Genomic DNA, 15940 nt, shown 5'->3' with positions numbered 1-15940 from the left:
CATGGTCACATTCTAATGAGTACTCTATGGCCCGTACGGGGATCGAACCCGCAACCTTGGCGTTATTAGCACCACGCTCTGACCAGCTGAGCTAACAGGCCTGCCTTTCCAATGATTTGTTTTAACTAAAACTTTGCAAAGTGGCCCACATGCAGTTTGCCTTGGAAAAATAAAGTAATGATTCACAGCAATGAAAAAATTCAGTTACCTGAAATCGAGACTCCGGTGTAAAGGAAAGCCAACCAGCAAGGGCCCAACCTTGGTTAACGTTGACAGATAAACGGAAGGCCGACGAACACTCAATCTTCTGCAGCCGAACGGAGGCCAACCAGCTACTGCAAGTGCCCAACCGTAGTTAACGTTAACAGATACAATGAAGGCCGACCACGAAGGGACTCGAACCCTCAATCTTCTGATTCGAAGTCAGACGCCTTATCCATTAGGCCACGCGGTCCTTGTAGGAAGCTCTATTCTTTCTGTCAAAATGGTAGTGGGCTGAAATGTCCATCGTGCATTATAACTTTTTTTTGTGGCCAAAATCATGCTGGCTAATGTAGTGAAGAGCATATTATTGATGAAGACAGTTGTTTACTAACCAAAGATAGTTATTCAGTTTCATAGATGTACATGGTCACATTCTAATGAGAACTCTATGGCCCATACGGGGATCGAACCCGCGACCTTGGCGCTATTAGCACCACGCTCTGACCAGCTGAGCTAACAGGCCTGCCTTTGCAATGATTTGTTTTAACTAAATGTTTACAAAGTGGCCTCTCATGCAGTTTGCCTTGGAAAAATAAAGTAATGATTCACAGCCATGAAAAAAATCAGTTCCCTGAAATCGAGACTCAGGTGTAACAGGAAGCCAACCAGCAAGTGCCCAACCGTGGTTAACTTTGACAGAAACACAGAAGGCCGACCATGAAGGGACACGAACACTCAATCTTCTGCAGGGGAACGGAGGCCAACCAGCTACTGCAAGTGCCCAACCGTGGTTAACTTTGACAGATACAATGAAGGCCAACCACGAAGGGACTCGAACCCTCAATCTTCTGATTCGAAGTCAGACGCCTTATCCATTAGGCCACGCGGTCCTTGTAGGAAGCTCTATTCTTTCTGTCAAAATGGTAGTGGGCTGAAATGTCCATCGTGCATTATAACTCTTTTTGGTGACCAAAATCATGCTGGCTAATGTAGTGAAGAGCATATTGATGAAGACAGTTGTTTTCTAACCAAAGAGAGTTTTTCAATTTTAGAGATGCACATGGTCACATTCTAACGAGTACTCTATGGCCCGTACGGGGATCGAACCCGCGACCTTGGCGTTATTAGCACCACGCTCTGACCAGCTGAGCTAACAGGCCTGCCTTTCCAATGATTTGTTTTAACTAAAACTTTGCAAAGTGGCCTCTCATGCAGTTTGCCTTGGAAAAATAAAGTAATGATTCACAGCCATGAAAAAATTCAGTTACCTGAAATCGAGACTCCGGTGTAAAGGAAAGCCAACCAGCAAGGGCCCAACCTTGGTTAACGTTGACAGATACACGGAAGGCCGACCATGAAGGGACACGAACACTCAATCTTCTGCAGCCGAACAGAGGCCAACCAGCTACTGCAAGTGCCCAACCGTAGTTAACTTTAACAGATACAATGAAGGCCGACCACGAAGGGACTCGAACCCTCAATCTTCTGATTCGAAGTCAGACGCCTTATCCATTAGGCCACGCGATCCTTGTAGGAAGCTCTATTCTTTCTGTCAAAATGGTAGTGGGCTGAAATGTCCATCGTGCATTATAACTCTTTTTGGTGACCAAAATCATGCTGGCTAATGTAGTGAAGAGCATATTGATGAAGACAGTTGTTTACTAACCAAAGAGAGTTTTTCAGTTTTATAGATGCACATGGTCACATTCTAATGAGTACTCTATGGCCCGTACGGGGATCGAACCCGCGACCTTGGCGTTATTAGCACCACGCTCTGACCAGCTGAGCTAACAGGCCTGCCTTTGCAATGATTTGTTTTAACTAAATGTTTACAAAGTGGCCACTCATGCAGTTTGCCTTGGAAAAATAAAGTAATGATTCACAGCCATGAAAAAAAACAGTTCCCTGAAATCGAGACTCAGGTGTAACGGAAAGCCAACCAGCAAGTGCCCAACCGTGGTTAACTTTAACAGATACACGGAAGGCCGATCATGAAGGGACACAAACACTCAATCTTCTTCAGGGGAAAGGAGCCCAACCAGCTACTGCAAGTGCCCAACCGTGGTTAACTTTGACAGATGCAATGAAGGCCGACAACGAAGGGACTCGAACCCTCAATCTTCTGATTCTAAGTCAGACGCCTTATCCATTAGGCCACGCGGTCCTTGTAGGAAGCTCTATTCTTTCTGTCAAAATGGTAGTGGGCTGAAATGTCCATCGTGCATTATAACTCTTTTTGGTGACCAAAATCATGCTGGCTAATGTAGTGAAGAGCATATTGATGAAGACAGTTGTTTACTAACCAAAGAGAGTTTTTCAGTTTTATAGATGCACATGGTCACATTCTAATGAGTACTCTATGGCCCGTACGGGGATCGAACCCGCGACCTTGGCGTTATTAGCACCACGCTCTGACCAGCTGAGATAACAGGCCTGCCTTTGCAATGATTTGTTTTAACTAAATGTTTACAAAGTGGCCTCTCATGCAGTTTGCCTTGGAAAAATAAAGTAATGATTGACAGCCATGAAAAAAATCAGTTCCCTGAAATCGAGACTCAGGTGTAACGGAAAGCCAACCAGCAAGTGCCCAACCGTGGTTAACTTTGACAGATAAACGGAAGGCCGACCATGAAGGGACACAAACACTCAATCTTCTGCAGGGGAAAGGAACCCAACCAGCTACTGCCCAACCGTGGTTAACTTTGACAGATGCAATGAAGGCCGACCACGAAGGGACTCGAACCCTCAATCTTCTGATTCGAAGTCAGACGCCTTATCCATTAGGCCACGCGGTCCTTGTAGGAAGCTCTATTCTTTCTGTCAAAATGGTAGTGGGCTGAAATGTCCATCGTGCATTATAACTTTTTTTTGTGGCCAAAATCATGCTGGCTAATGTAGTGAAGAGCATATTATTGATGAAGACAGTTGTTTACTAAACAAAGATAGTTTTTCAGTTTCATAGATGCACATGGTCACATTCTAATGACTACTCTATGGCCCATACGGGGATCGAACCCGCGACCTTGGCGTTATTAGCACCACGCTCTGACCAGCTGAGCTAACAGGCCTGCCTTTGCAATGATTTGTTTTAACTAAATGTTTACAAAGTGGCCTCTCATGCAGTTTGCCTTGGAAAAATAAAGTAATGATTCACAGCCATGAAAAAAATCAGTTCCCTGAAATCGAGACTCAGGTGTAACGGGAAGCCAACCAGCAAGTGCCCAACCGTGGTTAACTTTGACAGAAACACGGAAGGCCGACCATGAAGGGACACGAACACTCAATCTTCTGCAGGGGAACGGAGGCCAACCAGCTACTGCAAGTGCCCAACCGTGGTTAACTTTGACAGACAGGAAAAATAAAGTAATGATTCACAGCCATGAAAAAATTCAGTTACCTGAAATCGAGACTCCGGTGTAAAGGAAAGCCAACCAGCAAGGGCCCAACCTTGGTTAACGTTGACAGATAAACGGAAGGCCGACGAACACTCAATCTTCTGCAGCCGAACGGAGGCCAACCAGCTACTGCAAGTGCCCAACCGTAGTTAACGTTAACAGATACAATGAAGGCCGACCACGAAGGGACTCGAACCCTCAATCTTCTGATTCGAAGTCAGACGCCTTATCCATTAGGCCACGCGGTCCTTGTAGGAAGCTCTATTCTTTCTGTCAAAATGGTAGTGGGCTGAAATGTCCATCGTGCATTATAACTTTTTTTTGTGGCCAAAATCATGCTGGCTAATGTAGTGAAGAGCATATTATTGATGAAGACAGTTGTTTACTAACCAAAGATAGTTATTCAGTTTCATAGATGTACATGGTCACATTCTAATGAGTACTCTATGGCCCATACGGGGATCGAACCCACAACCTTGGCGTTATTAGCACCACGCTCTGACCAGCTGAGCTAACAGGCCTGCTTTTGCAATGATTTGTTTTAACTAAATGTTTACAAAGTGGCCTCTCATGCAGTTTGCCTTGGAAAAATAAAGTAATGATTCACAGCCATGAAAAAAATCAGTTCCCTGAAATCGAGACTCCGGTGTAAAGGAAAGCCAACCAGCAAGGGCCCAACCTTGGTTAACGTTGACAGATACACGGAAGGCCAACGAACACTCAATCTTCTGCAGCCGAACGGAGGCCAACCAGCTACTGCAAGTGCCCAACCGTAGTTAACGTTAACAGATACAATGAAGGCTGACCACGAAGGGACTCGAACCCTCAATCTTCTGATTCGAAGTCAGACGCCTTATCCATTAGGCCACGCGGTCCTTGTAGGAAGCTCTATTCTTTCTGTCAAAATGGTAGTGGGCTGAAATGTCCATCGTGCATTATAACTTTTTTTTGTGGCCAAAATCATGCTGGCTAATGTAGTGAAGAGCATATTATTGATGAAGACAGTTGTTTACTAACCAAAGATAGTTATTCAGTTTCATAGATGCACATGGTCACATTCTAATGAGAACTCTATGGCACATACGGGGATCGAAGCCGCGACCTTGGCGTTATTAGCACCACGCTCTGACCAGCTGAGCTAACAGGCCTGCCTTTGCAATGATTTGTTTTAACTAAATGTTTACAAAGTGGCCTCTCATGCAGTTTGCCTTGGAAAAATAAAGTAATGATTGACAGCCATGAAAAAAATCAGTTCCCTGAAATCGAGACTCAGGTGTAACGGAAAGCCAACCAGCAAGTGCCCAACCGTGGTTAACTTTGACAGATACACGGAAGGCCGACCATGAAGGGACACGAACACTAAATCTTTTGCAGGGAAACGGAGGTCAACCAGCTACTGCAAGTAACCCAACCGTGGTTAACTTTGACAGATACAATGAAGGCCGACCACAAAGGGACTCGAACCCTCAATCTTCTGATTCGAAGTCAGACGCCTTATCCATTAGGCCACGCGGTCCTTGTAGGAAGCTCTATTCTTTCTGTCAAAATGGTAGTGGGCTGAAATGTCCATCGTGCATTATAACTCTTTTTGGTGACCAAAATCATGCTGGCTAATGTAGTGAAGAGCATATTGATGAAGACAGTTGTTTTCTAACCAAAGAGAGTTTTTCAATTTTAGAGATGCACATGGTCACATTCTAACGAGTACTCTATGGCCCGTACGGGGATCGAACCCGCGACCTTGGCGTTATTAGCACCACGCTCTGACCAGCTGAGCTAACAGGCCTGCCTTTCCAATGATTTGTTTTAACTAAAACTTTGCAAAGTGGCCTCTCATGCAGTTTGCCTTGGAAAAATAAAGTAATGATTCACAGCCATGAAAAAATTCAGTTACCTGAAATCGAGACTCCGGTGTAAAGGAAAGCCAACCAGCAAGGGCCCAACCTTGGTTAACGTTGACAGATACACGGAAGGCCGACCATGAAGGGACACGAACACTCAATCTTCTGCAGCCGAACAGAGGCCAACCAGCTACTGCAAGTGCCCAACCGTAGTTAACTTTAACAGATACAATGAAGGCCGACCACGAAGGGACTCGAACCCTCAATCTTCTGATTCGAAGTCAGACGCCTTATCCATTAGGCCACGCGATCCTTGTAGGAAGCTCTATTCTTTCTGTCAAAATGGTAGTGGGCTGAAATGTCCATCGTGCATTATAACTCTTTTTGGTGACCAAAATCATGCTGGCTAATGTAGTGAAGAGCATATTGATGAAGACAGTTGTTTACTAACCAAAGAGAGTTTTTCAGTTTTATAGATGCACATGGTCACATTCTAATGAGTACTCTATGGCCCGTACGGGGATCGAACCCGCGACCTTGGCGTTATTAGCACCACGCTCTGACCAGCTGAGCTAACAGGCCTGCCTTTGCAATGATTTGTTTTAACTAAATGTTTACAAAGTGGCCACTCATGCAGTTTGCCTTGGAAAAATAAAGTAATGATTCACAGCCATGAAAAAAAACAGTTCCCTGAAATCGAGACTCAGGTGTAACGGAAAGCCAACCAGCAAGTGCCCAACCGTGGTTAACTTTAACAGATACACGGAAGGCCGATCATGAAGGGACACAAACACTCAATCTTCTTCAGGGGAAAGGAGCCCAACCAGCTACTGCAAGTGCCCAACCGTGGTTAACTTTGACAGATGCAATGAAGGCCGACAACGAAGGGACTCGAACCCTCAATCTTCTGATTCTAAGTCAGACGCCTTATCCATTAGGCCACGCGGTCCTTGTAGGAAGCTCTATTCTTTCTGTCAAAATGGTAGTGGGCTGAAATGTCCATCGTGCATTATAACTCTTTTTGGTGACCAAAATCATGCTGGCTAATGTAGTGAAGAGCATATTGATGAAGACAGTTGTTTACTAACCAAAGAGAGTTTTTCAGTTTTATAGATGCACATGGTCACATTCTAATGAGTACTCTATGGCCCGTACGGGGATCGAACCCGCGACCTTGGCGTTATTAGCACCACGCTCTGACCAGCTGAGATAACAGGCCTGCCTTTGCAATGATTTGTTTTAACTAAATGTTTACAAAGTGGCCTCTCATGCAGTTTGCCTTGGAAAAATAAAGTAATGATTGACAGCCATGAAAAAAATCAGTTCCCTGAAATCGAGACTCAGGTGTAACGGAAAGCCAACCAGCAAGTGCCCAACCGTGGTTAACTTTGACAGATAAACGGAAGGCCGACCATGAAGGGACACAAACACTCAATCTTCTGCAGGGGAAAGGAACCCAACCAGCTACTGCCCAACCGTGGTTAACTTTGACAGATGCAATGAAGGCCGACCACGAAGGGACTCGAACCCTCAATCTTCTGATTCGAAGTCAGACGCCTTATCCATTAGGCCACGCGGTCCTTGTAGGAAGCTCTATTCTTTCTGTCAAAATGGTAGTGGGCTGAAATGTCCATCGTGCATTATAACTTTTTTTTGTGGCCAAAATCATGCTGGCTAATGTAGTGAAGAGCATATTATTGATGAAGACAGTTGTTTACTAAACAAAGATAGTTTTTCAGTTTCATAGATGCACATGGTCACATTCTAATGACTACTCTATGGCCCATACGGGGATCGAACCCGCGACCTTGGCGTTATTAGCACCACGCTCTGACCAGCTGAGCTAACAGGCCTGCCTTTGCAATGATTTGTTTTAACTAAATGTTTACAAAGTGGCCTCTCATGCAGTTTGCCTTGGAAAAATAAAGTAATGATTCACAGCCATGAAAAAAATCAGTTCCCTGAAATCGAGACTCAGGTGTAACGGGAAGCCAACCAGCAAGTGCCCAACCGTGGTTAACTTTGACAGAAACACGGAAGGCCGACCATGAAGGGACACGAACACTCAATCTTCTGCAGGGGAACGGAGGCCAACCAGCTACTGCAAGTGCCCAACCGTGGTTAACTTTGACAGACAGGAAAAATAAAGTAATGATTCACAGCCATGAAAAAATTCAGTTACCTGAAATCGAGACTCCGGTGTAAAGGAAAGCCAACCAGCAAGGGCCCAACCTTGGTTAACGTTGACAGATAAACGGAAGGCCGACGAACACTCAATCTTCTGCAGCCGAACGGAGGCCAACCAGCTACTGCAAGTGCCCAACCGTAGTTAACGTTAACAGATACAATGAAGGCCGACCACGAAGGGACTCGAACCCTCAATCTTCTGATTCGAAGTCAGACGCCTTATCCATTAGGCCACGCGGTCCTTGTAGGAAGCTCTATTCTTTCTGTCAAAATGGTAGTGGGCTGAAATGTCCATCGTGCATTATAACTTTTTTTTGTGGCCAAAATCATGCTGGCTAATGTAGTGAAGAGCATATTATTGATGAAGACAGTTGTTTACTAACCAAAGATAGTTATTCAGTTTCATAGATGTACATGGTCACATTCTAATGAGTACTCTATGGCCCATACGGGGATCGAACCCACAACCTTGGCGTTATTAGCACCACGCTCTGACCAGCTGAGCTAACAGGCCTGCTTTTGCAATGATTTGTTTTAACTAAATGTTTACAAAGTGGCCTCTCATGCAGTTTGCCTTGGAAAAATAAAGTAATGATTCACAGCCATGAAAAAAATCAGTTCCCTGAAATCGAGACTCCGGTGTAAAGGAAAGCCAACCAGCAAGGGCCCAACCTTGGTTAACGTTGACAGATACACGGAAGGCCAACGAACACTCAATCTTCTGCAGCCGAACGGAGGCCAACCAGCTACTGCAAGTGCCCAACCGTAGTTAACGTTAACAGATACAATGAAGGCTGACCACGAAGGGACTCGAACCCTCAATCTTCTGATTCGAAGTCAGACGCCTTATCCATTAGGCCACGCGGTCCTTGTAGGAAGCTCTATTCTTTCTGTCAAAATGGTAGTGGGCTGAAATGTCCATCGTGCATTATAACTTTTTTTTGTGGCCAAAATCATGCTGGCTAATGTAGTGAAGAGCATATTATTGATGAAGACAGTTGTTTACTAACCAAAGATAGTTATTCAGTTTCATAGATGCACATGGTCACATTCTAATGAGAACTCTATGGCACATACGGGGATCGAAGCCGCGACCTTGGCGTTATTAGCACCACGCTCTGACCAGCTGAGCTAACAGGCCTGCCTTTGCAATGATTTGTTTTAACTAAATGTTTACAAAGTGGCCTCTCATGCAGTTTGCCTTGGAAAAATAAAGTAATGATTGACAGCCATGAAAAAAATCAGTTCCCTGAAATCGAGACTCAGGTGTAACGGAAAGCCAACCAGCAAGTGCCCAACCGTGGTTAACTTTGACAGATACACGGAAGGCCGACCATGAAGGGACACGAACACTAAATCTTTTGCAGGGAAACGGAGGTCAACCAGCTACTGCAAGTAACCCAACCGTGGTTAACTTTGACAGATACAATGAAGGCCGACCACAAAGGGACTCGAACCCTCAATCTTCTGATTCGAAGTCAGACGCCTTATCCATTAGGCCACGCGGTCCTTGTAGGAAGCTCTATTCTTTCTGTCAAAATGGTAGTGGGCTGAAATGTCCATCGTGCATTATAACTCTTTTTGGTGACCAAAATCATGCTGGCTAATGTAGTGAAGAGCATATTGATGAAGACAGTTGTTTACTAACCAAAGAGAGTTTTTCAGTTTTATAGATGCACATGGTCACATTCTAATGAGTACTCTATGGCCCGTACGGGGATCGAACCCGCGACCTTGGCGTTATTAGCACCACGCTCTGACCAGCTGAGCTAACAGGCCTGCCTTTGCAATGATTTGTTTTAACTAAATGTTTACAAAGTGGCCACTCATGCAGTTTGCCTTGGAAAAATAAAGTAATGATTCACAGCCATGAAAAAAAACAGTTCCCTGAAATCGAGACTCAGGTGTAACGGAAAGCCAACCAGCAAGTGCCCAACCTTGGTTAACTTTAACAGATACACGGAAGGCCGATCATGAAGGGACACAAACACTCAATCTTCTTCAGGGGAAAGGAGCCCAACCAGCTACTGCAAGTGCCCAACCGTGGTTAACTTTGACAGATGCAATGAAGGCCGACAACGAAGGGACTCGAACCCTCAATCTTCTGATTCTAAGTCAGACGCCTTATCCATTAGGCCACGCGGTCCTTGTAGGAAGCTCTATTCTTTCTGTCAAAATGGTAGTGGGCTGAAATGTCCATCGTGCATTATAACTCTTTTTGGTGACCAAAATCATGCTGGCTAATGTAGTGAAGAGCATATTGATGAAGACAGTTGTTTACTAACCAAAGAGAGTTTTTCAGTTTTATAGATGCACATGGTCACATTCTAATGAGTACTCTATGGCCCGTACGGGGATCGAACCCGCGACCTTGGCGTTATTAGCACCACGCTCTGACCAGCTGAGCTAACAGGCCTGCCTTTGCAATGATTTGTTTTAACTAAATGTTTACAAAGTGGCCTCTCATGCAGTTTGCCTTGGAAAAATAAAGTAATGATTGACAGCCATGAAAAAAATCAGTTCCCTGAAATCGAGACTCAGGTGTAACGGAAAGCCAACCAGCAAGTGCCCAACCGTGGTTAACTTTGACAGATAAACGGAAGGCCGACCATGAAGGGACACAAACACTCAATCTTCTGCAGGGGAAAGGAACCCAACCAGCTACTGCCCAACCGTGGTTAACTTTGACAGATGCAATGAAGGCCGACCACGAAGGGACTCGAACCCTCAATCTTCTGATTCGAAGTCAGACGCCTTATCCATTAGGCCACGCGGTCCTTGTAGGAAGCTCTATTCTTTCTGTCAAAATGGTAGTGGGCTGAAATGTCCATCGTGCATTATAACTTTTTTTTGTGGCCAAAATCATGCTGGCTAATGTAGTGAAGAGCATATTATTGATGAAGACAGTTGTTTACTAAACAAAGATAGTTTTTCAGTTTCATAGATGCACATGGTCACATTCTAATGACTACTCTATGGCCCATACGGGGATCGAACCCGCGACCTTGGCGTTATTAGCACCACGCTCTGACCAGCTGAGCTAACAGGCCTGCCTTTGCAATGATTTGTTTTAACTAAATGTTTACAAAGTGGCCTCTCATGCAGTTTGCCTTGGAAAAATAAAGTAATGATTCACAGCCATGAAAAAAATCAGTTCCCTGAAATCGAGACTCAGGTGTAACGGGAAGCCAACCAGCAAGTGCCCAACCGTGGTTAACTTTGACAGAAACACGGAAGGCCGACCATGAAGGGACACGAACACTCAATCTTCTGCAGGGGAACGGAGGCCAACCAGCTACTGCAAGTGCCCAACCGTGGTTAACTTTGACAGACAGGAAAAATAAAGTAATGATTCACAGCCATGAAAAAATTCAGTTACCTGAAATCGAGACTCCGGTGTAAAGGAAAGCCAACCAGCAAGGGCCCAACCTTGGTTAACGTTGACAGATAAACGGAAGGCCGACGAACACTCAATCTTCTGCAGCCGAACGGAGGCCAACCAGCTACTGCAAGTGCCCAACCGTAGTTAACGTTAACAGATACAATGAAGGCCGACCACGAAGGGACTCGAACCCTCAATCTTCTGATTCGAAGTCAGACGCCTTATCCATTAGGCCACGCGGTCCTTGTAGGAAGCTCTATTCTTTCTGTCAAAATGGTAGTGGGCTGAAATGTCCATCGTGCATTATAACTTTTTTTTGTGGCCAAAATCATGCTGGCTAATGTAGTGAAGAGCATATTATTGATGAAGACAGTTGTTTACTAACCAAAGATAGTTATTCAGTTTCATAGATGTACATGGTCACATTCTAATGAGTACTCTATGGCCCATACGGGGATCGAACCCACAACCTTGGCGTTATTAGCACCACGCTCTGACCAGCTGAGCTAACAGGCCTGCCTTTGCAATGATTTGTTTTAACTAAATGTTTACAAAGTGGCCTCTCATGCAGTTTGCCTTGGAAAAATAAAGTAATGATTCACAGCCATGAAAAAAATCAGTTCCCTGAAATCGAGACTCCGGTGTAAAGGAAAGCCAACCAGCAAGGGCCCAACCTTGGTTAACGTTGACAGATACACGGAAGGCCAACGAACACTCAATCTTCTGCAGCCGAACGGAGGCCAACCAGCTACTGCAAGTGCCCAACCGTAGTTAACGTTAACAGATACAATGAAGGCTGACCACGAAGGGACTCGAACCCTCAATCTTCTGATTCGAAGTCAGACGCCTTATCCATTAGGCCACGCGGTCCTTGTAGGAAGCTCTATTCTTTCTGTCAAAATGGTAGTGGGCTGAAATGTCCATCGTGCATTATAACTTTTTTTTGTGGCCAAAATCATGCTGGCTAATGTAGTGAAGAGCATATTATTGATGAAGACAGTTGTTTACTAACCAAAGATAGTTATTCAGTTTCATAGATGCACATGGTCACATTCTAATGAGAACTCTATGGCACATACGGGGATCGAAGCCGCGACCTTGGCGTTATTAGCACCACGCTCTGACCAGCTGAGCTAACAGGCCTGCCTTTGCAATGATTTGTTTTAACTAAATGTTTACAAAGTGGCCTCTCATGCAGTTTGCCTTGGAAAAATAAAGTAATGATTGACAGCCATGAAAAAAATCAGTTCCCTGAAATCGAGACTCAGGTGTAACGGAAAGCCAACCAGCAAGTGCCCAACCGTGGTTAACTTTGACAGATACACGGAAGGCCGACCATGAAGGGACACGAACACTAAATCTTTTGCAGGGAAACGGAGGTCAACCAGCTACTGCAAGTAACCCAACCGTGGTTAACTTTGACAGATACAATGAAGGCCGACCACAAAGGGACTTGAACCCTCAATATTCTGATTCGAAGTCAGACGCCTTATCCATTAGGCCACGCGGTCCTTGTAGGAAGCTCTATTCTTTCTGTCAAAATGGTAGTGGGCTGAAATGTCCATCGTGCATTATAACTCTTTTTGGTGACCAAAATCATGCTGGCTAATGTAGTGAAGAGCATATTGATGAAGACAGTTGTTTACTAACCAAAGAGAGTTTTTCAGTTTTATAGATGCACATGGTCACATTCTAATGAGTACTCTATGGCCCGTACGGGGATCGAACCCGCGACCTTGGCGTTATTAGCACCACGCTCTGACCAGCTGAGCTAACAGGCCTGCCTTTGCAATGATTTGTTTTAACTAAATGTTTACAAAGTGGCCACTCATGCAGTTTGCCTTGGAAAAATAAAGTAATGATTCACAGCCATGAAAAAAAACAGTTCCCTGAAATCGAGACTCAGGTGTAACGGAAAGCCAACCAGCAAGTGCCCAACCGTGGTTAACTTTAACAGATACACGGAAGGCCGACCATGAAGGGACACGAACACTCAATCTTCTTCAGGGGAAAGGAGCCCAACCAGCTACTGCAAGTGCCCAACCGTGGTTAACTTTGACAGATGCAATGAAGGCCGACAACGAAGGGACTCGAACCCTCAATCTTCTGATTCTAAGTCAGACGCCTTATCCATTAGGCCACGCGGTCCTTGTAGGAAGCTCTATTCTTTCTGTCAAAATGGTAGTGGGCTGAAATGTCCATCGTGCATTATAACTCTTTTTGGTGATCAAAATCATGCTGGCTAATGTAGTGAAGAGCATATTGATGAAGACAGTTGTTTACTAACCAAAGAGAGTTTTTCAGTTTTATAGATGCACATGGTCACATTCTAATGAGTACTCTATGGCCCGTACGGGGATCGAACCCGCGACCTTGGCGTTATTAGCACCACGCTCTGACCAGCTGAGCTAACAGGCCTGCCTTTGCAATGATTTGTTTTAACTAAATGTTTACAAAGTGGCCTCTCATGCAGTTTGCCTTGGAAAAATAAAGTAATGATTGACAGCCATGAAAAAAATCAGTTCCCTGAAATCGAGACTCAGGTGTAACGGAAAGCCAACCAGCAAGTGCCCAACCGTGGTTAACTTTGACAGATAAACGGAAGGCCGACCATGAAGGGACACGAACACTCAATCTTCTGCAGGGGAACGGAGGCCAACCAGCTACTGCAAGTGCCCAACCGTGGTTAACTTTGACAGATACAATGAAGGCCAACCACGAAGGGACTCGAACCCTCAATCTTCTGATTCGAAGTCAGACGCCTTATCCATTAGGCCACACGGTCCTTGTAGGAAGCTCTATTCTTTCTGTCAAAATGGTAGTGGGCTGAAATGTCCATCGTGCATTATAACTCTTTTTGGTGACCAAAATCATGCTGGCTAATGTAGTGAAGAGCATATTGATGAAGACAGTTGTTTTCTAACCAAAGAGAGTTTTTCAATTTTAGAGATGCACATGGTCACATTCTAATGAGTACTCTATGGCCCGTACGGGGATCGAACCCGCAACCTTGGCGTTATTAGCACCACGCTCTGACCAGCTGAGCTAACAGGCCTGCCTTTCCAATGATTTGTTTTAACTAAAACTTTGCAAAGTGGCCCACATGCAGTTTGCCTTGGAAAAATAAAGTAATGATTCACAGCAATGAAAAAATTCAGTTACCTGAAATCGAGACTCCGGTGTAAAGGAAAGCCAACCAGCAAGGGCCCAACCTTGGTTAACGTTGACAGATAAACGGAAGGCCGACGAACACTCAATCTTCTGCAGCCGAACGGAGGCCAACCAGCTACTGCAAGTGCCCAACCGTAGTTAACGTTAACAGATACAATGAAGGCCGACCACGAAGGGACTCGAACCCTCAATCTTCTGATTCGAAGTCAGACGCCTTATCCATTAGGCCACGCGGTCCTTGTAGGAAGCTCTATTCTTTCTGTCAAAATGGTAGTGGGCTGAAATGTCCATCGTGGATTATAACTTTTTTTTGTGGCCAAAATCATGCTGGCTAATGTAGTGAAGAGCATATTATTGATGAAGACAGTTGTTTACTAACCAAAGATAGTTATTCAGTTTCATAGATGTACATGGTCACATTCTAATGAGAACTCTATGGCCCATACGGGGATCGAACCCGCGACCTTGGCGTTATTAGCACCACGCTCTGACCAGCTGAGCTAACAGGCCTGCCTTTGCAATGATTTGTTTTAACTAAATGTTTACAAAGTGGCCTCTCATGCAGTTTGCCTTGGAAAAATAAAGTAATGATTCACAGCCATGAAAAAAATCAGTTCCCTGAAATCGAGACTCAGGTGTAACAGGAAGCCAACCAGCAAGTGCCCAACCGTGGTTAACTTTGACAGAAACACAGAAGGCCGACCATGAAGGGACACGAACACTCAATCTTCTGCAGGGGAACGGAGGCCAACCAGCTACTGCAAGTGCCCAACCGTGGTTAACTTTGACAGATACAATGAAGGCCAACCACGAAGGGACTCGAACCCTCAATCTTCTGATTCGAAGTCAGACGCCTTATCCATTAGGCCACGCGGTCCTTGTAGGAAGCTCTATTCTTTCTGTCAAAATGGTAGTGGGCTGAAATGTCCATCGTGCATTATAACTCTTTTTGGTGACCAAAATCATGCTGGCTAATGTAGTGAAGAGCATATTGATGAAGACAGTTGTTTTCTAACCAAAGAGAGTTTTTCAATTTTAGAGATGCACATGGTCACATTCTAACGAGTACTCTATGGCCCGTACGGGGATCGAACCCGCGACCTTGGCGTTATTAGCACCACGCTCTGACCAGCTGAGCTAACAGGCCTGCCTTTCCAATGATTTGTTTTAACTAAAACTTTGCAAAGTGGCCTCTCATGCAGTTTGCCTTGGAAAAATAAAGTAATGATTCACAGCCATGAAAAAATTCAGTTACCTGAAATCGAGACTCCGGTGTAAAGGAAAGCCAACCAGCAAGGGCCCAACCTTGGTTAACGTTGACAGATACACGGAAGGCCGACCATGAAGGGACACGAACACTCAATCTTCTGCAGCCGAACAGAGGCCAACCAGCTACTGCAAGTGCCCAACCGTAGTTAACTTTAACAGATACAATGAAGGCCGACCACGAAGGGACTCGAACCCTCAATCTTCTGATTCGAAGTCAGACGCCTTATCCATTAGGCCACGCGGCCCTTGTAGGAAGCTCTATTCTTTCTGTCAAAATGGTAGTGGGCTGAAATGTCCATCGTGCATTATAACTCTTTTTGGTGACCAAAATCATGCTGGCTAATGTAGTGAAGAGCATATTGATGAAGACAGTTGTTTACTAACCAAAGAGAGTTTTTCAGTTTTATAGATGCACATGGTCACATTCTAATGAGTACTCTATGGCCCGTACGGGGATCGAACCCGCGACCTTGGCGTTATTAGCACCACGC

Source organism: Nannobrachium achirus, assembly GCF_963921795.1.
Source record: "Nannobrachium achirus genome assembly, chromosome: 3".
Classification (NCBI taxonomy): domain Eukaryota; kingdom Metazoa; phylum Chordata; class Actinopteri; order Myctophiformes; family Myctophidae; genus Nannobrachium; species Nannobrachium achirus.
The sequence above is the reverse complement of the archived record's forward strand: the minus strand, read 5'-3'. Positions refer to the sequence as shown.